This window comes from Monodelphis domestica, chromosome 3, assembly GCF_027887165.1.
Source record: "Monodelphis domestica isolate mMonDom1 chromosome 3, mMonDom1.pri, whole genome shotgun sequence".
Taxonomy (NCBI): domain Eukaryota; kingdom Metazoa; phylum Chordata; class Mammalia; order Didelphimorphia; family Didelphidae; genus Monodelphis; species Monodelphis domestica.
This window is the reverse complement of record NC_077229.1, coordinates 390,927,961-390,950,379: the sequence shown is the minus strand read 5'-3', so window position 1 is coordinate 390,950,379 and position 22,419 is coordinate 390,927,961. Positions and strand designations below refer to the sequence as shown.

Here is a 22,419-nt window from a genome sequence, read left to right as displayed (position 1 = left end):
CAAAGTAATGAATGCTGGAGGGGATGTGGCAAAGTGGGGACATTAATTCATTGCTGGTGGAGTTGTGAATTGATCAAACCATTCTGGAGGGCAATTTGGAACTATGTCCAAAGGGCGATAAAAGACTGTCTGCCCTTTGATCCAGCCATAGCACTGCTGGGCTTGTACCCCAAAGAGATAATGGACAAAAAGACTTGTACAAAAATATTCATAGCTGCGCTCTTTGTGGTGGCCAAAAATTGGAAAATGAGGGGATGCCCTTCAATTGGGGAATGGCTGAACAAATTGTGGTATATGTTGGTGATGGAATACTATTGTGCTCAAAGGAATAATAAAGTGGAGGAATTCCATGGAGACTGGAACAACCTCCAGGAAGTGATGCAGAGCGAAAGGAGCAGAACCAGGAAAACATTATACACAGAGACTGATACATTGTGGTACAATCGAAGGTGATGGACTTCTCCATTAGTATCAATGCAATTTCCCTGAACAATCTGCAGGGATCTAAAAAAAATACTACCCACAAGCAGAGGATAAATTGTGGGAGTAAAAACACCGCTGAAAAGCAACTGCTTGACCACAGGGTTGGAGGAGATAAGACTGAGGAGAGACTCTAAATGAACACTATAATGCAAACTCCAACAACAAGGAAATGGGTTCGAGTCAAGAACACATGTGATAACCAGTGGAATCATGCGTCCGCTATGGGAGAGGGAAAGGGGGGGGAGGGGAGGAAAAGAAAACGATCTTTGTTTCCAGTGAATAATGTATGAAAACGACCAAATAAAATAATATTAAAAAAACAAAAAAAAAACAAAAAAAAAACAGGCTGGGACTTGGTGGCATGAATGATTAAAAATTTATACCTGGAATATATTCAGCTGATGTTTAAATGCCCCTAAGAAATTTTGTTGATATGTACAGAAAAAATTGATATTATGATTTAGATATGTCCAGAACCCCTAATGCTCACTAGAGTATCAGTATTGATTGGAATTGGACTAATTATAGTCATTTCAAAATTTTAGAAGGATTCTGCAAACAAAAAGTAATCCAATACCTGTAGACTCTGGCCATCTATTCCTTAAGAGATCTCCAGTTTAGAATTTCATAATCGTTCAATTGCCACTAGAGCAGGGTGATCAAACATGCATCAACCCATGGGCTTTATGAAGCCCACAATACTCTGTGTGCAAACAGAATTAGATAAAGATGTAATTGGAAATTGGAAAATATTTAAATAAATAAAATTATAATAAGACAAGGCTGATATTACATTTCAACTTGGTCAGTATGTGACTGGTAGGTATCCATATGTATGGACTATGGCTCCTGTTTCTTTTTTAGTTTGATAACACCACCCAAGAGAATTCATCAGAATCACGGCAGACCTGAGAAAGAACATAAGATGTGTTCAACTCCGGAAGAATGTAGGTATAGTTGGATTCGGATCACGTGAAATCTTGAATTTAAAGTGCAATGGTCTCTTTTATAAATAAGAAAGATAAAACCAAAAGTTCAGTAACTTTCCCAAAGTTACACACATGGTAAATGGAAGAACGAGATTTCAAACCCTGGTCCTAAGTCCTCTGGATCTCCATCCAGGCTTCTTTCTGATGAGATCATGTTTCTATGTTGCCTTCAGGAACAGGGTCTGAGAAGCCACAGTGACAAAGAGTAGTAGAAGCTGTTGATCAGTAATAAAGACTACCTATGAAATGGGCTGCCATCAGGAGCCATCATCTATCATTGTCACCACTGGCAGCTCTAGGCAATGGGTAACATTCTTTTGGGGAAGAATGGGTCACAAAGAAGCCATCAGGTTCAGGAGATCTCACTCTCTTGAAGTATAGGCTGTAATAATGAAAGTAAAATATTAAATGTAATACTAATTTTTAAAAATGGTTGTGGTCATTGTTTATAAAATTCATAAGTCATGAGCCTCTTAGTAGCTCTTAAAAATTAACTTTTAATCAAAATGGAGATAAAGTAAAAAGAGGGAAATGTAGGAAAGATTTGGTTCTGAGGCTTCTTTCATGCTAAATTTATGATTTTGTGATTCTTAAACCTTCAGATTTGGGCTTTCTGATTCAGCTTAGGGTATTTTATCTAGGTGATTTTTTGTCTCCTTCCTATATTTCCCTCTTTTTACTTTATCTCCATTTTGATTAAAAGTCAATTGTTAAGAGTACTAATAGGCTCATGACTTACGAGTTAATTTTATAAACAGTGACCACAACAATATTTTTTAAATTACATTTAATATTTTACTTTCATTATTACATTACCATCCATCCTGCCTCATTTCAATTTGGTTTATGCTTATAGATGTAAGGGATAAACCTCCTCCACTAACATCTCAGGTGCCATCTTGTTTTATCTTTGGCCATAGTAACACTCCTGCAGTAGAGCAAGACAGAAGCTTGGCTAAAGTATTCCCTTATTTATAGATCACCATCTCATACTGGGATAAAGCACAATTTATTCATATCTAATCCTGCATTCTTCCTAATCTTTTTTTTTCCTATTGGATTCAGTTATGACTTAGGCTGTCACAATATTACAGAGCTCTCTTGAGGGTTCTGATTCTGTGGCCATGAGTTTGACTTTTTTTTCTAAGTGGATTTGCCATTTAAAATGTTTTAAATGCACAAAATATCATGATAGGGAGGTAATAGCACATTAAAGTGCTTTAAGCATTTTCAAAATACTTGCACATATAATCTCATTTTATGCTCAGAACAACCATGGGAGACAGATGAAGAAATTGAGGTAAAAAAAGGTTAAGCGATTACCCGAAGGCACATAGCTCACAAGTAACTGAAGTTGTATTTGAACTCAGGTCTTCCTATCTCCAGATGTAGCACTCAATCTACTGTGCTGCCATTTACAGAGTTTATGTACATGGGCAAAAGTAGAAAAGCCAGGAAATAACTGCAAGATTCAGTAGCATGAAAAATCACAAGTTGGAACGCATGAAACACTGATACAATTGCAGGACTAATACAATGACAGGTACCCACTTTGCTAACTTTCCTCTAAGATAGTACACTATCATTTCTTTTAGACCTCATACGTTTTCAAAAAGAGAAAAATATGCATTTGTGTGTTATTGGATTGTGTGGTGGGGGAGGGGATTTTTCTCTTCTAGTAGAAGCAATGAAAGAATGGACAAGTAAAGTCAGGCTATGCCAGGTTCCTTACCAGCAAAAATATTATTTAGCACATTGCCTTCTGGTTCAAATACATATTCAAGATGAATGTCCAAAAGTCTTGCCATGACCGCTCCAGCAATTGAAATTATCCTTTTGAGAAAATTGAAGCAAAACCAACACTAATGCCTCAGCCCTTCCCACATAAAATACAGCTGGAATAAAGAAATATAAAACCGTCTTAAAGCTTTCATTGGGCTAATAAAATGTTTCATCCAAGTTATTTCAGGTCTTAGCCTCCAGAGGTCAGCATGAGATTGTTTTATAGGAAAAGAGATATGGGATTTTTGTATTTTTATTTAGTATTTGAAAAATTATTTGCTTTATTGTGTAGCCTATATGTATTATCAATGGGCATTAGATATATAGATAGAAAGAAAGAAAGAAAGAAAGAAAGAAAGAAAGAAAGAAAGAAAGAAAGAAAGAAAGAAAGAAAGAAAGAAAGAAAGAAAGAAAGAAAGAAAGAAAGAAAGAAAGAAAGAAAGAAAGAAAGAAAGAAAGAAAGAAAGAAAGAAAGAAAGAAAGAAAGAAAAAGAAAGGAAGGAAGGAAGGAAGGAAGGAAGGAAGGAAGGAAGAAGGAAGGGAGAGGAAGAGAAAGAAAGGTAGGGGTAGAAGTAAAGGTAGAGATAGGTATTAAAATTATACATAAATTATAAAGCAAATATTAGTAGGTTTCTGTAATTGAGTTTTATAGTTTAAAGACATAATATTTAAATTACCTTAACAATTATGGTAAATGTCCTTAGTCTTAATATAATGATGGATGGGATATCTGGTTATCTTGAACTTTAATCTGATATTTGACTTCAATTTTAGGGCTGAGTGGTATAAACTTGAAGACTTTGTGCCTTGAAAATAAGAAAAAGATAAGCTCAGTATAATAAACTCATCACTAAACAGTCTATTTCTTATAACTTGTCTAAAAGAGCATACTGTTGTTTTGAAACACCATTTAAATACAATAGTTATTCATTAATCACTTACTATACACAGAAACTAGATCAGTCCCTTGAGAGGTAATGGAAATGAAATTGATTTAATTTTTACTCTTGAGTGACTTAACAATATTGAGTGGAAGTGGGAGATTAGGGCAGGCGAAAAAAAACCAAGCATGCCAAGTAGTGCTATAAAATTAAGAATAGAAAATACTGGACCTGTCTGAGGACCTGTGTTCCAAACTTACCATTGATGGCTTAAGACATACATGACCTTGGGCAAGTACTTAATCCCTCTTCCTCTGCAAAAATGAGAGACTTGAACTAGAAGGCCACTGAAATCTTTTCCAGTAGAAATTCTGATTTCACAGTTTATGCCCCAAAGAAGATTCTATTTCCCATCAAGAAAGTAGAAAGTGCTGTAAGGATTCTAAATCTTTCTTCATAGATGTCCCATAAACTAGATCAAATTGAACTAATCCTATGTTGACTGATACTCAGTAATATATTTATTTGTAAAAAACATTTAACATCATTATTTAGAAGAAAAAAATTAAAATGGGCAATGATAAGAAACATGGTACTGTTTTTCCAAAGTTATTCTTATTTTTAACCTCAACTGAGTTTCTGTTTTTCAAATACCTTTTTCTCTTTCTTTCTTCTTCCCTCCCTCCCTCTCTTCTGTGCTGCAACACAGAGCCTTCCCAAGTGTACTGAAGGAGATGATAGTCTGGCAAAATAGAGAACCATTGAGGATATGGGGGTAATATAGAAAATGGTAAATATTAGATATTAAATCATTTTATGTCATTTCACAATAATATTTATTTTTAAATTATTTTATAAGGGGGCAGTCAAGAAAATGGAACTGATGCTGAATTTGTAGTCAAGAAGTCTATATTCTTATCCCTATCATGATACTATATTCATCATCTGAAATCTTAGGCAAATCACTTTGCTCCCCTGAGTTTACAAGTTTACTGAGATAGCTTTGCCTGAAAATTAAGAGTGATGATACTTACCCTACTTACATCACAAAGTTGTTGTGAGGAAAGTGCTTTGAAAACCTTGAAATCCTATAAAAATGGGGAATCACTATCATCTTTTTAATCATTTTTGGCTCTCAGTTATTTATATCCAAAGGCAAATTGCTTAACCTCCTTGACTCACAACTTTCTCATGATTTCGATGGATTTTAGAAATGGAATCATTTTATAAAAACTTGTTATGACACTATTTCAAAATGTTATGGGAGAAAAATCTTTGAGACATTAAATCATTGAATAAATGTAAGTTATTAGAATTCGATATTATGTTATACTCTACAGTTGTAAAACTCCTATAAGTGCATTGTCTTGTACCCATTTACAACCGTTTTTTGGAGAAACTGCAGTAACTGCCCTGTAACAACAGTTTGCCTCACATGGTGTTTCCAAGGATGGGCTCTGTTTGCAATGCAATAAAACATTTGTTGCACTGAAAAGGATAAATCTAAAGTACACAGAACAAAGGGCATTCGTTTAATAGCTCAAAAGAACCCAAGTTCAGTGGGATAATATAACTGTCACCTCAAAAAGGCAAGTATTGATGCATGAATAAGTAGGGATATTATGAGTCCCTGATTCACATTCAGCACATGACAAGTCCCCATGTTACTTTGCCAGTAATTTTAATTTAATAAGCACAAGTGTCAAGGGGCTACTTCAGATATGCTGCAGCTGCTCCCTCCTACGTCCTCCTCCCTTGGAAAGTTCATCTCACTGGCTGGCTTTTCTCTTCCCTTCACCGTGGACAGGAGCTATCTCTATTTGTGCTCATGTTGGTGCACCCTGTAAGAGTCACCCTGACATCTATAAGCCAAGTCACCACAGCTTGTGGAACTCCGTAAACGTCCTCCTGTCTCCCTGTCTGTCCATATCTGGGAACGACCTCAAAAAGAATCCCGTGTTAGGATGGGAAGTTGAAGGGCAGCAGAGGAAAGAAAGCAAGGGAGAAAGCAGTGACTTCAATGACTACAATTTCCCTGGCCTGCAGTTTTAAAAAGTCTAACATTTCCCAAATTTATGGTTCTTTAAAGGAAAGGGGCGGTGGGATTTGAGCCTGGCAAGAACTCAAGTTGGGCTGGTCTCTAAAATGACCCAAATCACAGATGAAGGAGACCACATAGTATTTATTTTAAGGATTGTTAAGAAATAAAATTGAAGAGGAAATAATGTCTGACTAGTGATGCTAATGACTAATTAAAGGCTGAAAATCATAATCTGGTAAGGGTGCTTAACATAACAGCCCACACATTTAATATAATTACTTTTTCTCACTGGTCAACAAAATTATTTACTCAGTTTGAAAACATTAGGGCTGGAAAGGCATCTAATCCAATCTTGTCTGCTTTCATAGATGAGGAAACTGAGCCTTACCCAAAAGTTGGTAGGAGGCCTGAAGGTCATACAATGTTGTAGAAGAGGGAATATTAGGAACTCGGTATTAGATTTATCTCTAGTTAGAGTACCAAAATATTCCCTTTTGACTCCTTTACTCATCCAATAAAAAGATAAATTTCTTCAAGATAGAAAGATTTTATATATATATATATATATATATATATATATATGTATATGTATGTAATACACCTATATATGTGTGTGTCCACAAGAAAAGATACGTAATAATGCACTTAATTATGGTACAAAGTATAATGGTTTTTATGAGTTTACAATCATTTTTTCCCTTTTTAATTCTGAGGTGGATTTAAATGCTTCTTTAAAAAAGAATTCATCAATATACCAGAAGCTTTATTTTTTTTCATTTATTTATTTGTGGATATTTCAGCATATGGAAATTTATTTCTGTTGTCTTTTATTATTGTTATTTTATTCTTTATTTCTGTTGTCTTTTATTATTGTTATTTTATACTTTCCCTTTCTTTAAAAAAACTAATTAATATATCACATTGAAATACAGTTAACTACCTTTCTCTCTCCCCTCCACCAACTGAAGTAGTCATAATTTGACAAAAAAGATATATGTATATATAAAACAATATATTATTTATTTCTATATTTCATTCTTTCTCTGGAGGTGGACATACACAAATCATTCTAAGACAATATTTCTATTGCTGTATATAATTTTCTCTTGGTTCTGCTTATTTCATGCTTCATAACTTCATACGTCTTTCCATGTCTTTTCTGGAATTAACCAGTTTATCATTCCTTATAGCACAATAGTATTCCATCACAATCATATGTCACAACTTATCTAGCCATTCCCTAATTGATGGGCATCTTTTCATTTTACAGTTCTTTGCTCTCACAAAGAGAGCTACTATAGATATATTAGGACATATATGCTATTTTCCTCCCCCCCACACACACTTTAGGAAATAAATAGTGTATTGCTGGGTCAAATATATATATATATATAGTTTATAACTCTGAACATTTAAGAGGAGGTACTTTGTCATTCTTTGTCTAGGGCATAGCCCAGAGGCCAGCCCATTTCAGTCATGTTTGAATATTCCTGACCTCATTTGGGATTTTCTTGGCAAAGACATTAGAATGTTTTGTCCTTTCCTTCTCTAACTGATTTTAAGAAATTAGGTAGTGGAGGCAATCAGGATTAAGTGACTTTCTCAGGGTCACACAGCTAATAAGTGACTGAGACCAGATTTAAAATCCCAAATATGAAACTTCCTGACTTCCGGCCCAGCTCTCTAACCATTGCACCATGGCTCCAGCCAGCCATACCAAGCACTTAACAGATGCACATTGATTAACTAATTGAAAATGCTTTTGTTCATGACTGCCAAAAAAAGTTTTCAAATTGAATATATCTCATATAACAAATGAAATACTTACTATTTAAGAGGAATTGGAAGAGAATATCAAAGATCATATAGATCAAAGGAGGAAAAAGAAAAAATCAAAGCCTCATGACTATCAACTTATTCTTAAATTGATTATTCTTATTCTTAAATTCCCACAAGAGGAATTTTAAGGCTCACCTAATTTCTTCCCTGCCACATCTTTTCAGAACCTACCATGGAAATAATTTACAGAACCTCAAGGCTATATATGAGAGGTAATATTTAAGCCGCAGAGGACTTGTAATAAAAGATTTATGTCTGATTACAAGCTCTGATATTTATTAGATGGAATATCATGGCCAAATAACAATCCCTGCGCTCCTCAGTTACTTTGTCTATAAAATGTGGAAAATAAAACTTGTGTAAAAGACTTTGTTGTGGTGGTTGGAAATCTGGTAAGCCCCTTTCAGGCTTTTTTGTGCCTTTTGGAGGCTTATCTAATCAGGATTCTTTATAGAAATTTGCATGACATGATGGGCATAAAAGGGAGGAGAAAAGGAAGGCCAATGGATGGGAAGGAAAATGGCAAAGCTGCAAATGAAGTGATTTAGACACTTTACCAACTTGAGCCTCAGTTTTCCCATTTTAATAAAAATTGAGGGTCTGTTCTCTAATAGCATCAATAATAATAAAAACAGTTTAATTCCTTCTTCCTCTCATCACATAAGCTCTCCACCATGAGGGCACAGAGCAACTACTCATGTATCTTATACATAAGCTTTCATTTGATGTCCTTTAAGTCAGAGCTCAGCTTTTAATTTCCCTGCAGGCTCCACAATCTTGAGTGCTTCAACTCTGGCTCATTAGAATTTTTTTTCTAATTCTTTGGTCATTGGAATTATTTTCCAATTTTATCTATCTAAATTAAACAAAGATCAGTCTGCTGCACACTATTTTCAGAGTGATGTTTGTAGTAAGAGTGGTCTGGGAGAAGGCAGGGATTCAGAGGTAGAAAAATCCCTAGAACATACTAAATACATAGTACAAGCAATCAATGCCTTCAAGAAAAGAGCATGAAATTAATTTCCAAAAATTCAGTATATCCTTCCTTCCCCTTACTTTTTGAAAACTATTAGATCATAGTGGATTTAGCTGTACAAGAATTTTCTTTTTCTTCTCTGTTTCCTATTATGATAACATGTTTCCATGACTATTGTGCTATGGCTGTGACCTTTTAAATTGAAGTATCTATGAATCAATTCACTTGGCAGTCCACTGTGGGTGCCCAGGTCAGACAAATCTGTGAGTTGATCAATTCTTTCCTGAACTGGTTAATTTATATCAAATAAAAATTCTGTTGTTGTCTCCGTTATCTAGGAACAGACCTTCACTCGTTTTCATGAACTATGTGGTCCAGTGAAAGTACTTATTAATGTCTAGGGAGTGAATTTGCCAAAAGCAGAATGTTTCCATTGTAAGGACACTTCAATTGCTTTCCATTTTCTGAGTGAACCATCTCTCGGGTGACCCCTGCTGTTAGACTTTATTGTGTGAGATGGGCAAGTGATGAAGCACTTCTTGGTCTCTTGAAATATTTCGTGTAGTTTTGAAGCACCTGTTTTCAGCTGGGAAATACTTCAAGCTCTTACTTCACCACAGCGGCTGTGATTGTCCAGCTGCCACAGCACAAAGGGAAATGGAAGTGGAAATAGACTACTTGCACATCTTTAAAGCAAGACAGAGTATCAAACAGAACAGAGTCCATTAGGGCAACTAAAGCACTTTAAAAATCTAGTCATTTGATTATCATCTAGTATGAACAACTATAAAAAATCAGATATATATTTTAGTCCATACAAATCAGTGGTTCCTCATCTGTTGTCAGTGGACCTCTTATGGATCTATCCATAGATTTAAGGGGGTACATGAAACTAAATGAGGAAAGATATGTATCTCTATTTTGGCTAATTTCTAATTGAAATATGTTTTTTCTCATTTTTCAAATTCTTTATTTTTAAGATTAAAAAAAATTTGAGTTCTAATTCCTTCCCTGTAGCCTCTCCCCCACACATTAAGAAGATAGGCAATATAACACCACCAATAAAGACTTAAAAAAAAAAACTATGAGAAGAGATCAATATACTTCAACAGACTGCCAAAAGGTCCATGACCAAAAAAGTTTAAAACTCCTTGTATAAATGAAGAGAAATTTAATAATTATAAGGCATTTAGCACAGAGCCAGGCATATGTCAATGTTAGCCACTATTTAAGTTATTATTAGGGTTTCTATCCTCTTTTCTATAGATCACCTGCCCCCAAAATCATCGTTTCAAATGTATAACAAAAAAAGTATCATCTTGCCTTGAGAAGTTTCCATTTATTTTCTGTTTAAAAATTAAATTAAATAATTAAATTAATAAATATCTAGATTATATTGACTTTCCCTTTAATTCATAAGCATGTGGTGAGGTCAGGGGTATGCTTTTTATCATAATTTCCAAAGGTGGAATGCACAAAACGTTGATTACTTTTAGTGAAATATGACAAGTAGACTTGATTTCTATGAGGAAGCATAATGCAGAGGAAAGAGCACTGGATTTAAAGTACAGGAATTGCTGTTCAAATCCTGGTTCTAATACACAAAGCCTATGTGACCTTGGACAAATCACTTAACCTTTTTGGGCTTCAGTGTTCTTGATTCTAAACCTAGAGGGCTAGATTAGACTACTTCAAAAGTCTATGCCACCTCTAAGCTTAATGCTCTGGAAGACTTGGACGAGGACTAAACGCTGTCCAGTAACAGCTCAACTTTCAGCTGGGAAATACTTCAAGCTCTTACTTGGATGGAAGTGGTCATCCATTTGAAAATACTTAACCCATAACAATTTCATTTCTTATATCTGATTTTGGCTTGTCCTCAATGTTAAAAATATAGAATTGCATTCAGTGGACAAGAATCCATGAGAAACAAACTAAAAAAATAATAAACAAAAAAATTGGGTACTTTAGCTTCAAGATCAATAAAATTCTACAAATTTCTAGTTGGAAGAATAAAGAACTAAGTGACTAAAGAAATACTCCAGGTGAACTCATGGCCTCAGACTTGGGGAGCAATCATCAGAGACTGTTTTTAATACTCTAAACATTGTAACAGAGCATCACTGAAATGTGAACAAATTTCCTCTGCTGTTCACTTGATTACCAAGAGATAAGGACCTTTCAACTTTGGTTATGTAATGACAGACACTAAAGTCAAATGGGTCCCAGAGGTAGGTAACAAGCCAAGTGGCAGATGAATCTTTTACTGCTTTTACAGATTAAATGAAGCTCTAAAATTCATACTGATGAGAAATTAACTGGACACAGGTGTATGAACTTAATTAAAAAGATAGGAAATATAAAACTTAGCCCCAAAACATTCATCCAAAATACCTCAACCCTATCATTCACTAATAATGTGGGAGTGAGTTTGTGTAAGTATATATATATATATATATATATATATATATATATATATGTAAATATATATATATATGTGTGTGTGTGTGTGTGAACAGAATAGGTGCTTAATGAATGCTTATGTGTGTATATATCACATATGATGAATAGAAAGAAAAAAGTATAAACCTTTCATCATTCACATTCATCATTCACATTGATGTATGCCTATATACTTAGATAAACCAACTCTTCTGGGTTCTGGGTAAGATTCAAGAGTGTACAAATGAAATTTACTGTGTTCTTAAAAAGCTTGCAGTCTAGGATGTGTATCTCTCTCTGTCTCTATCTATTTTTCTATTGATTTATCTATCATCTAGCTATCTATCCATCCATCCATCTCTCTATGCATTCATTTATTTCTCCATCTATCTATCTATCTCTATCTTCTCTCAATTATCTATGCATATATGTATACATACACACATATAGACATATATCTGGAGTATACTTTTTTGGAGTTGTAGAAAGTTATGATTAGAAGACACCTAAGTGATGAGGTCATTTGTATGATATCAAATAGCCCTTGAGGAGTTAAGTGGCTAACTCTATGCTCTTTCTACTGTGATAAATGTCTTAGGAATGGCAAAGGCTAAGTTCTCTAGGAGCCAGGCAACCAGCTGAAAGCTTCTCAGATGAGATGACACTTGAGCAGGCCTGTAGCAGCATGATTTAGATTAGAAAAGTTGAGCTGGGAGGAGCACATTCCATTCAGAAAGAACAGATGCATGTTAAGAGAACAGTGAGTAGTTATCCTTTTTTAAAAAAAATTTTTATGCTAGTCTAGGACTTTTCAGATAGAAGAGAACATAAAAGATTGCATAGTTTAACTTCATTTTACAGATAAAAAGTCTAAGGCCAAAAGGTCTGACAAACAACTTAGAATTAATCAATGATAGAACCAATACTAGAACCTAATCTTTCTTACTCCTAGACTAATAGCATATCCTTCTTATTAGAGTTTTAAAAAAAATAAGCAGGCCTGCAGGCAATATTTTCAAATCAGATTAAAATTTATTTTTTCCTGAAATCAATTAAAATGTAATTAGGAATCTAGCAGACTGGCCAATATGGCAGTAAAGGAAAGTGATAAATGTTGGAGAAGATATGACAAAATTGGGACATTAATGTATTGCTGGTGGAATTGTAAATTGGTCCAACCATTCTGGAGGTCAGTTTGGAACTAAGCACAAAGGGTTTTAGATCCAGCTGTACCACTGCTGAGTTTGTACCCCAAAGAAATAATAAGGAAAAATACTTGCACAAAAATATTTATAGCTTCTCTCTTTGTGGTGGCAAAAAAATTGGAAAATGAGGGGATGCCCTTCAATTGGGGAATTGCTGAACAAATTGTGGTATCTGATGGTGATGGGATACTATTGTGTTGAAAGGAATAATGAACTGGAGGAATTCCATGGGGAATGGAAAGACCTCCAGGAGTTGATGCAGAGTGAAAGGAGCAGAACCAGGAGAACATTGTACACAGAGACTGATACATTGTGGCACAATCGAATGTAATTGACTTTTTTACTAGCAGCAGTGCAATGACCCAGGACAATCCTAAGGAACTTATGAGAGAGAAAGCTATCCCCATCCAGAGAAAGAACTGTGTGAGCAGAAATGCAGAACAAAACCATATGCTTGATCACGTGGTTCGATGGGGCTATGATTAGGGTTTTGGCATAGAAAGATCACTCTTCTGCAAATATAAATAACACGGAAATGGGTTTTTAACAATGATACCTTTATAACCCAGTGGAACTGCTTGTCAGCTCCAGAAATGGGGAGGGAAGGTGGGGAAGAATCATAAATCTTGTAACCATGGAAAAATGTTCTAAATAAAAAATGAAAAAATAAAATTAGGAAATAGTTAACAAAATTATTAAAAATAAAATGCAAGAGGAATAATGTTAATTTTTTTCTAAGCAAATATGAGGCAGGAAGTAAACCTTATTAGACATGTTTCTGTTTGAGTTTTATACCACTGCCTCCCAGTTAACCAGAACATAAGGATCACTACTGGATCTATATACCAAAGAGATAATGAAAGGGGGAAAGGATCCATTTGTACAAAAGTATTTAAAGCTGTTATTTTTGCAATAGCAAAAAATTGGAAACTAAGGGGATGTCCATCATTTGGGAATGGCTGAACAAATTGTGGTACATGTTGATGATGGAATACTATTGTGCTATAAGAAATGATAAGTGAGATGATTTCAGAAAAAAAAAAACAGAAAATATCTGCAGGAATTCATACAAAGCAAAATAAGCTGAACTGGGAGAACATTGTACAAAATAACAACAATATTGTAGGATGATAATCTGTGAAAATTTGGCTAGTCTCAGCAATACAGTGATCTGGGACAATGCTAAAAGACAGGGCAGAGAATGCTATTCACTTCCAGAAAAAGAATTATTGGAGTCGTCTTTCACATCAGTGCAGTTTGGTTTTATTTTGGGGTTTTGGTTATGTATAAGTATGCTTTTACATCAGTGACCAGTATAGAAGTGTGTTTTTGCATGACAATGAAAATAAAATTTTAAAAAAGGGAAGAAGGATCACACTTTGCTTCAGTGGGATATACTACTGGAAAGTTTCACTGAGGTCATATTTTAAGACTTCTAATTAGAGAGTAAAATGTTTGGTCTTTTTTTTAGACAAGATAAAGAATAAGCCAAAGGAAGAAATGAGGAAGTATAATAGCATGTATATCAGAAGGATCTGAATTTAAATTTCACCTTCTTTCACATGCAAGTAGTGTGATCTTAACAAGGCATCTTTTTCAGTGTCCCAGGGAACATTGTAAAAAAGTGTTTTTTTACAAAGCATGTCTAAACCTGCAATGATAGGATAGCTCATTAGGAGCTCTGTCTATCACCTATAGGTTCATTTCAGCAAGAGTAAGATCAATAGGATAAGGATAAAGATAACGAAATGAGCATAAGAATAAGGACAAATAAAAGTATAAGAATAAGGATAAAGATAAAGATCAGAATAAGATTAAGAAATCAGTGAGCAAAGGAATAATAAGACTAAAGCGGGGTTTTAGGAAAATTAATATGAAACCTGTATTACAATGAATAAAAAAAAAAGAAAGAATGCAACTGATAGAGAATTGAAAAAGTGAAAAACTGGCAAGAGAAGTAATTCCTCTCAGACCATTCAGAGTTTCAGATATGAGCAAACTACATAGCAGAGTACTTTTAAAAAGGAAGGATGTAATTACTAAGTTTTCTATGTTATCTTTGAAAGAAGAATAAGAAAAATACTAGAGGATTGGAGAAGGACCAGTATCATGATTTATATTTTAAGGGGAAAAGGGAGATTTTGTAAACCTCACAATCTATTTGTTATCTTGGGATCTTTACTATTTTTTACATCTCATATATATTTAATCTGTTTCCAAGGATTATAAAGTTTATCTTTGCAATATCTCTCAATTATTTCTTCTTCTCTCCTTTGATACTGTCACCATTCTGGTGTAGGTTCTTATTACTTCATGTCTAGACTATTGTGTTGGCCTTACAGTCAATCTCGTTGACTTAAGTCTCTTCCCTCTCTGGTCTATTCTCTATTGAGCCATCAAAGTGATTTCCATAAAAATATAAGTCTAGTTATTTCACCTCCATACTCATTACTCTTTAATGGTTACTTATGACCTCCAGGATCAAACACAGAATGTTCTATTTGATATTCAAAGCACTTCAGAACTTTTCTCTACCCCCTCATTTTTCCAGGGTTCTTACATCTTATTACCTCCACTTCCAGGTAACTTCCTTACTATTCCGCAAAGAAAATGCTCCATTTCTAGATGGAGTGCTTCCGGGTATTTTTTTGGACTCTCTCTCATTCTTTAAAAGCTTTCCCTCCTCATCTCAGACTACTGGTTTAAGACTCATCTAAAATAAGATAAAATAAAAGACTCAAATAAAAATCCTATCTTCTACAGGAAATCTTTCTCAGTTCCACTTAATTCTAGTTCCATCATTCTATTAATAATTTCTCAGTCAAGTAATATGAAAGATGTCAATTTTGGCTACACAGCGAATGGAAAAAGGCTATTCCTACCCATGTTGTAGAGGATAACAGAATATCTTCTTCCAGAGGGAGATTTCTGCCCTTTCTCACTAGGGTGTCTATATCTTAGATGATCTGGGAATACACCAAATAATATTACACTTAAATTTATTCAATTTTTTTTACATATTGTGTGTCTCTAATTTCTTGCCCTATTAGAAAGTAATTTCTGTTCACTCCTTCTTAGGCAACTGTTGACTTTGTCTACTAATCAAATTAAGTTCCTTGAAGGCAGGAAGGTTTAATTTTGTCTCAAGTGTCTAGCATGCTGCCTCCTTTGATTTGAAATGAACACCAGGATTTCAGTGAGATATTCTGTAAGGTTCTTCACAAAAGATATGTGACAATAATAAAGTTAGGTACATATGAACTGGTGCCATGATTAGAAAAAAGGTTGGGGCAGGTATCTGTAACAAATTAGAATTGCTTTCATAGCATCTCACAGAATTTTTTCTTTGCCTTTATTATATTCATAGGGAGTTAGTAATTTTATGAGGATCAGCTGCCACTGACAGGGTAAGCAAGTTAGTCTAGCTAAAGGAAAAAAGGCACTCTGAGAGAGGCAGCTAGGTGTTTCAGTGGATAGAGAGAGCCAAGACTGGAGATAGGAGGTCCTGAGTTCAAATTTGACCTCAGAAACTTCTTAGCTATGTGAGCCTTGGCAAGTCGCTTACCCCCCACTGCCTAACCCTTACTGCATTACATAGGGTTAATTCTCAAATGGAAGGTAAGATTTATTTTTTTAAAGGCAATCTGAGGGGGAAATGAAAAGGCTTATTCTAAAGGGTTCAAAATACCACCACTACCTCAAATACTACCCACTCTCAAAACCTGGTAGACCCAGCAGTACCAATGCCAGGTTTGTACTGCAAAGAAATAATAAGAAAAAATACTTGTACAAAATATATTTATAGTTGCATTCTTTGTGGTGGCAAAAATTGGAAAATAGGGGGGTGTCCATAGATAGGAGAATGGCTGAACAAATTTTGGTACACTATGATGATAGAATATTATTGTACTGTAAGGATAAATGATCAAGAGGCTTTTTAAATGAACTAGAAGAACCTTAATGAACTGATGCAAAGTGAAATGAGCAGAACCAGAAGAACACCTTACATAGAAAGTAAAACATTGTGGGAAAATCCAATATAATGGACTTTGCTACTAGGAGCAATGTGACAAGCCAGGACATTCCTGAAGGACTTATGTAAAAGAATGCTATCCACATTGAGAGGAAAGAACTATGGGAGTAGAAATGCTAAAACAAAACATATGGCATCACTTATCACATTTATCTATGGGTATATGATTTGGGGTTTTGGCTTTAAAAATTGCTCTATAGCAAAAATGAATAATATGGAAATAGGTATCAAGTGACAACATTTTTACAACCCAGTGGAATTGCTTGTTGGCTCTAGAAAGAGGGAAAGAAGAGGGAAGGGAAAGAAAATGAATCATGTAAACATGGAAAATATTTAAAAATTTAAAAAAGAAATTAAAAAACAAAACAAAAAACCTGGTAGACACACTCCAAGCACTTCAGTCCAAGAACCTGAGGGAATGTAAAGATCCCAGGTCACCATTCCTATTTTCTAGACCAAATGCCACAACCAACATAGGAGGGGTCAACCCTTGAGAAAAAAAAAAAGTTCTGCCATAAGCTCTGCTACCAAAGTCAAGTAAATAAATAGGGTGGGCAAGAATTCTTAAATCCAAGACTCCTTTATCAATCTAGTGAAACTAAAGGACTCCTTATAGTAATATTGTTTTAAAATGCATAAATAAAATATATGGGATATAAAAAAACACAATTATATTGAAATTTGTTTTTCAGGAGTGATCAACTCTTTGTGATCCCTTGGATCATACTATCAATAGAGTTTTCTTGGGTAAGATATTGGAGTGGTTTGTTATTTCCTTCTCCAGTTGATTAAGGCAAACAGAGATTAAATAATTTGCCCGGGGCCACTCAATAAATAAGTTATTGAGTCTGGATTTGGACTCAAGTCTTTCTGACACCAGCCCCAGAGCTCTATTCACTAAGCTACCCTATGAAATCTATATTTAATGTGTTTGGGTGTCATGTTCCTCTTTCTTGCTATTCTGAGCTTCTCCCATTTTCCATGAAATCACCCCAGACTGAAGCTTTTCCTCTTCTGGGTGTCAATTGACCCCAAGGACTATGATTCCTCTTTTCCTGTTGCAGATTAAGGGGTATCTCTAAGGATGAGATTTCTGTACATTATATCCATTTTAAGGGTATATAGCCAGTCTCCATTTCTAGAATATTTCTATTCCTCCCTGAGAGCATTCACCAGTGATACCCTCTCCCAAAATTTTATTTTCTTGGGTACATTTAGAAAGTAATCTCTTAATGTTTGTTATTTTGTTGTTATTCCCCTTGGTTGCTGTGTTTATTAACTTTGAATATCTGTTGTCTGAGATATTTGAAAAATTAATAATATCTTCATGTCGTTTTCTTTTTAAGAATGCTTTCAATGCCTCACTTATATTAAATATTGATCTTCTTTCATTTATTGCTTCAGCACCAGGTTACAAGGTAGATCATCCTGGGTTGCAATTTGAGCTTCTCTCTTCAGAATACATTTCCTTGTTCCTTCCAATGGTTTCTGGTGGATACAGAATAGCTTATGTTATTTTTATTTCCTTTCCTTTATATTTGAAAGTCTTTCTCTGGGTTACTAATAAAATTTGTAGTTTATCTTTGGATTTGTTAAAAACCATACGTTTTTTGAGTTTGAACCATAGGTTTTTAGCTCGGTTTTGTTTTGTTTTTCTGAATGTGGGGATTCTGCTGATTGGTATTTTGTTTTATATATTCAGAAGTTCTGAGTAGTTCTTTCTTATCTCTTTTATTAACAGTATTCACTTTGTCTGTTCTTTTTTTGATTTGTCCTATTCTTCTGAGAAATCTAAAGCTTTTATATTATCTCAATGCATTCTCTTCAAGATTACTATATTTTGTTCATGTGCATATAATGTTTATTTTTTAACATTTTTGCTTTTTGTCTTTTTCAGATTGCTGTTCACTTCTTCATGTTTTCTTTCCCACTTACTTATTTTCTTTTGTTTTTTTTTTTTTAAGTGAAAAACGCCACCATTACTTCAAATCTTTCTTTTCTGCTGGTTATTTCTGCTGTGTAGGCCATAAATTCTCCATTCACAATCTTAATTTCTCTTTTAAGCTATCCAGCTATGATTATGTGCTCTTCTGGGAATCCACAAGATCCTCTGCTTCATCACATGGTTCATTTTCTTCTGGCTTGCAATATTTATTCAGAAATTTCTGGATTCTTTTAGCAGATCTAGAATCTATATCACCTTCTGTTATCAATATCTTCTCTAATGGTTTATCTGCTTATGCTCAAAGTCTTAAAATGAGTTTCTTCCTCTTGAGATTTTTGGGGGTTTTTTTCAGACCTTTTTATTAAACCTTATTTTCCATAATCACTCATGTTTTGATTCCTTCCTCTTTGATGACAGTATCACTGGGCACTAATTCTCAAAGCTGTCTAAGGTTCTTCTTATGTTAGCCAGATTATTCACATTTCTCCAGGCACAGTGTCTGTCCCAAATATTTCTAGAAGACAAGCACTGGATGATGATGACCTCTTTATTCAGTTTAAATAGCATCAAACATTCACACACACACTTGTGGTTTGTGCCAGTTCTCACTCTTCCTCAGTACTCCCAACTGATCTCTGGTGCCATGCTACTATCTCATTCAGAACAGTCTTCTACTATTTATTTTGTTGGTTCTAGGAGAAAGGAAAGGGAATAGTTGAGTTCTGTGTCAAGCTAGTTGTTTGGGAATATGTTGAAGCATTAAAAAAGGGGGTCCAGTGAGTATATTAATGTGAGGAATTATCATCCTCTGCTGTTAATTCTTCAATATTTTGAAGCATATGGGTTTTTAGGGTACTAAACCATGTAGATAGCTGAAGTTTCTTCTCCTGTTGGATATAACTCCTTATTTTGTAGAGGTTTGAGTAGAGGTAAGAACTAGAAAAAAAAAACAACAACTTCTTCCTCCATATATACTGAGGCCCTTCCTGGTAATCTGACTTGGAATTCCAATTTTGAGTTGCTCATCAACTTCTGGGTCTTCCACAAATGACTGATCTTTTGAAAATGGTAATTCTACAATATTTTTTCAACAGAGGAATTTTTCTAATGCAAATAGTCAAGCCCTATTAATCTTTTGTGAGAGTAAAAGTTGAAATTAGATACTTTAGGTTTCTTAAAATTGGGCAAATGTGTATATTGCTCAGACATTTACCTTTAAAGTTCCCTTGTTCTTTTTAGCAGTCAATGTTACTTTGGCAAAGCAAGAGAGAATGTGAATTTCATATCTATTTACATCAGATCTCTTTTTAATAGTTAATATTCTTTAAAATTTCAAACCATATATAAGCCAAATTTAAAATGAGGTTCAGCAATAGCAATTATCAAGATGTTTAGTTGGCTCAATGGATGGAGAATTGTGTCTGAAATCAGGAAGTTGAAATCAGAACTTAACACACATACTAGTTTTGTCACTTTGAACAAATCACTTAATTGTCCAGGTTCACAGCCTATCTTTCAGGGTTGTTAAGAGGATCAAATGAGATAATACGTGTAAAGCACTTAGTGCAATGCCTGGCACAGGGAAAGTACTATATAAATAAATGTGCATTTCCCTTCCCTACCATGAATTGCCAAGTTCTCTAAGTCCCTCATCACCTTCCAGATAAACAAATTATATGGTCATTTAGTTTTTCATTTTGCTTTCTATAACTGAAGAAAAATGAGAGAATGCAAAAAATGGTGTGCTTCAAATTTATACAAAACAGTTATCTATATAAGATTATATAAAGTTATAAGACTTTAAAGAAGGACCTATTGACCTAAAATATGTTCTACTAATGAGAGGTCTTGGTGCCTGAAATTCTACACTTTGAGATTCATTCTTTTTACTTAATAATTTCCATGTTGTATTTTTCTTAAATGCACCTGCTTTGGGGAGTGGTTTGACAATTTAAAAGAAAGTAGCTAATAGCTCAGTGTGAATTAATATATGATTGTGTGTCATTCTAAAAGGAAAAGACTGATAAGAGCCAGACTAAGAGTTCTAGCTACTTAGGACTTAATAAAAATAGCCGACATTTATATATGATCTGCAATCATTTCATTTCAATTTTACAAGGGCTCTGTCAGTTATTTTATGCATTGTTGTCATTTTCATTTTACTGAGGATTTAGGAAATTAAGAATCTGAGAATACAGTGACTTGTCCATTATTGTAAGAAGCAAGATTTGAACTCAGACTTTAACTGGCCTCACCCTAAATAAACATTTCAATTCACAGGTCACCTTGATACTGTGTGGAATTGCTCATTGAGTTGAATAAGGATGTTACTAAAATATGGAAGAAAAGCTCATTTTTGTAATGGGAAGTGAAAGCAAACAATCTTCTTAAGAAAATGGAGAAGGGCTGGCCCTAAAGAAGTGTTGACTACTACTTTAATATGGACCACAATTTACTACTGATATGAAAATCAGCAATTTTGGCATCTCTGACTTGGAAACAAGACTAGTGAAGCAGTGAATAAAAAGCAGGCCTTGGCACCAAAAAGATGTGCTCACATCTATTGGCTGTAAACTGATCAAGACATTTATCCTCTCCTGACTGCATTCAAATCTCTAAGTTTGTAAGTCTCATAAAATAACTATCCTACCCTGGAACAGAGTGTTTCTCACTCCCACCCCAGTGAAATTAGAATTCCAGGCAAAAAAAAAAACGCTAACCAATCCAAAACAAAACAAAACAAACAGCAACAACAACAACAACAAAAAACACTTGAATAGGCTTTCTTACATTTAAAATAGAAAAAAAAAATTACACAGAAAGTAAGAGCTAACCCAGAAGCATATTGAAAATAGTCTGTTAAATGGTTAAAGTGAGCAATTACTCCCCCAAATTGTCAAACATTAAAAAGTAAGGATCTGATTTGTTATTGTTTTATTTTCTATAATTAAGAAAGTAATGGATAAAATGTTCATTTTCTGGGTTAAATTTCAATGTATGTCACAGGTACATTTTTTGAGAACCTGTTGTTTATAATCATTCACCAGCACACACCCTAAGAGTTTGAAAAGATCAATGAAGGACTAAGATTTAGGTAGTAACAGCACCAGAGGTTAAACTACTGTGAATTTCTATTTCCCATATACCTATAGTAATGTAATGTTTGCAGAATACTTTCTTTGTAGCAGCCTCCTATCTATGTGAGGTAAACAATACAACTATGTTTATCTTCCTTTTATAGATGAGTGGACTGAGACGTAGAGGTTAGAGATGATTCATATGACATAATATAAGTAGGCCTTTGCTCCTTTTAGTCAAGGAAAGGAAAGAAGAAAGGAAGAAAGGAAGAAAGAAAGGAAGGAAGAAAGAAAGAAAGAAAGAAAGAAAGAAAGAAAGAAAGAAAGAAAGAAAGAAAGAAAGAAAGAAAGAAAGAAAGAAAGAAAGAAACAAAGAAACAAAGAAACAAAGAAACAAAGAAACAAAGAAACAAAGAAACAAAGAAACAAAGAAGAAAGAAAGAAAAAGGAAGGAAGGAAGGAAGGAAAGAAGGAAGGAAGGAAGGAAGGAAGGAAGGAAGGAAGGAAGGAAGGAAGGAAGGAAGGAGGAAGGAAGGAAGGAAGGAAGGAAGGAAGGAAGGAAGGAAGGAAGGAAGGAAGGAAGGAAGGAAGGAAGGAAGGAAGGAAGGAAAGAAAGAAAGAAAGAAAGAAAGAAAGAAAGAAAGAAAGAAAGAAAGAAAGAAAGAAAGAAAGAAAGAAAGAAAGAAAGAGAGGGAAGGAAAGAAAGAGAGGGAAGGAAAGAAGGAA

The 22,419-nt window shown here is 34.4% G+C and overlaps 1 long non-coding RNA gene across 1 annotated transcript in view; it reads left to right on the top strand.

Annotated features, from left to right (window-relative positions):
- LOC103095282 (uncharacterized) overlaps positions 1–22,175 on the top strand; it is a 30,517-nt gene extending 8,342 nt beyond the window's left edge. The window contains exons 2-3 of the long non-coding RNA XR_464077.3: positions 1,348–1,430; positions 20,897–22,175. This is a non-coding gene — a long non-coding RNA (uncharacterized LOC103095282). The remainder of the gene's footprint in view (positions 1–1,347; positions 1,431–20,896) is intronic.
- Positions 22,176–22,419: the final 244 nt, after the last annotated feature.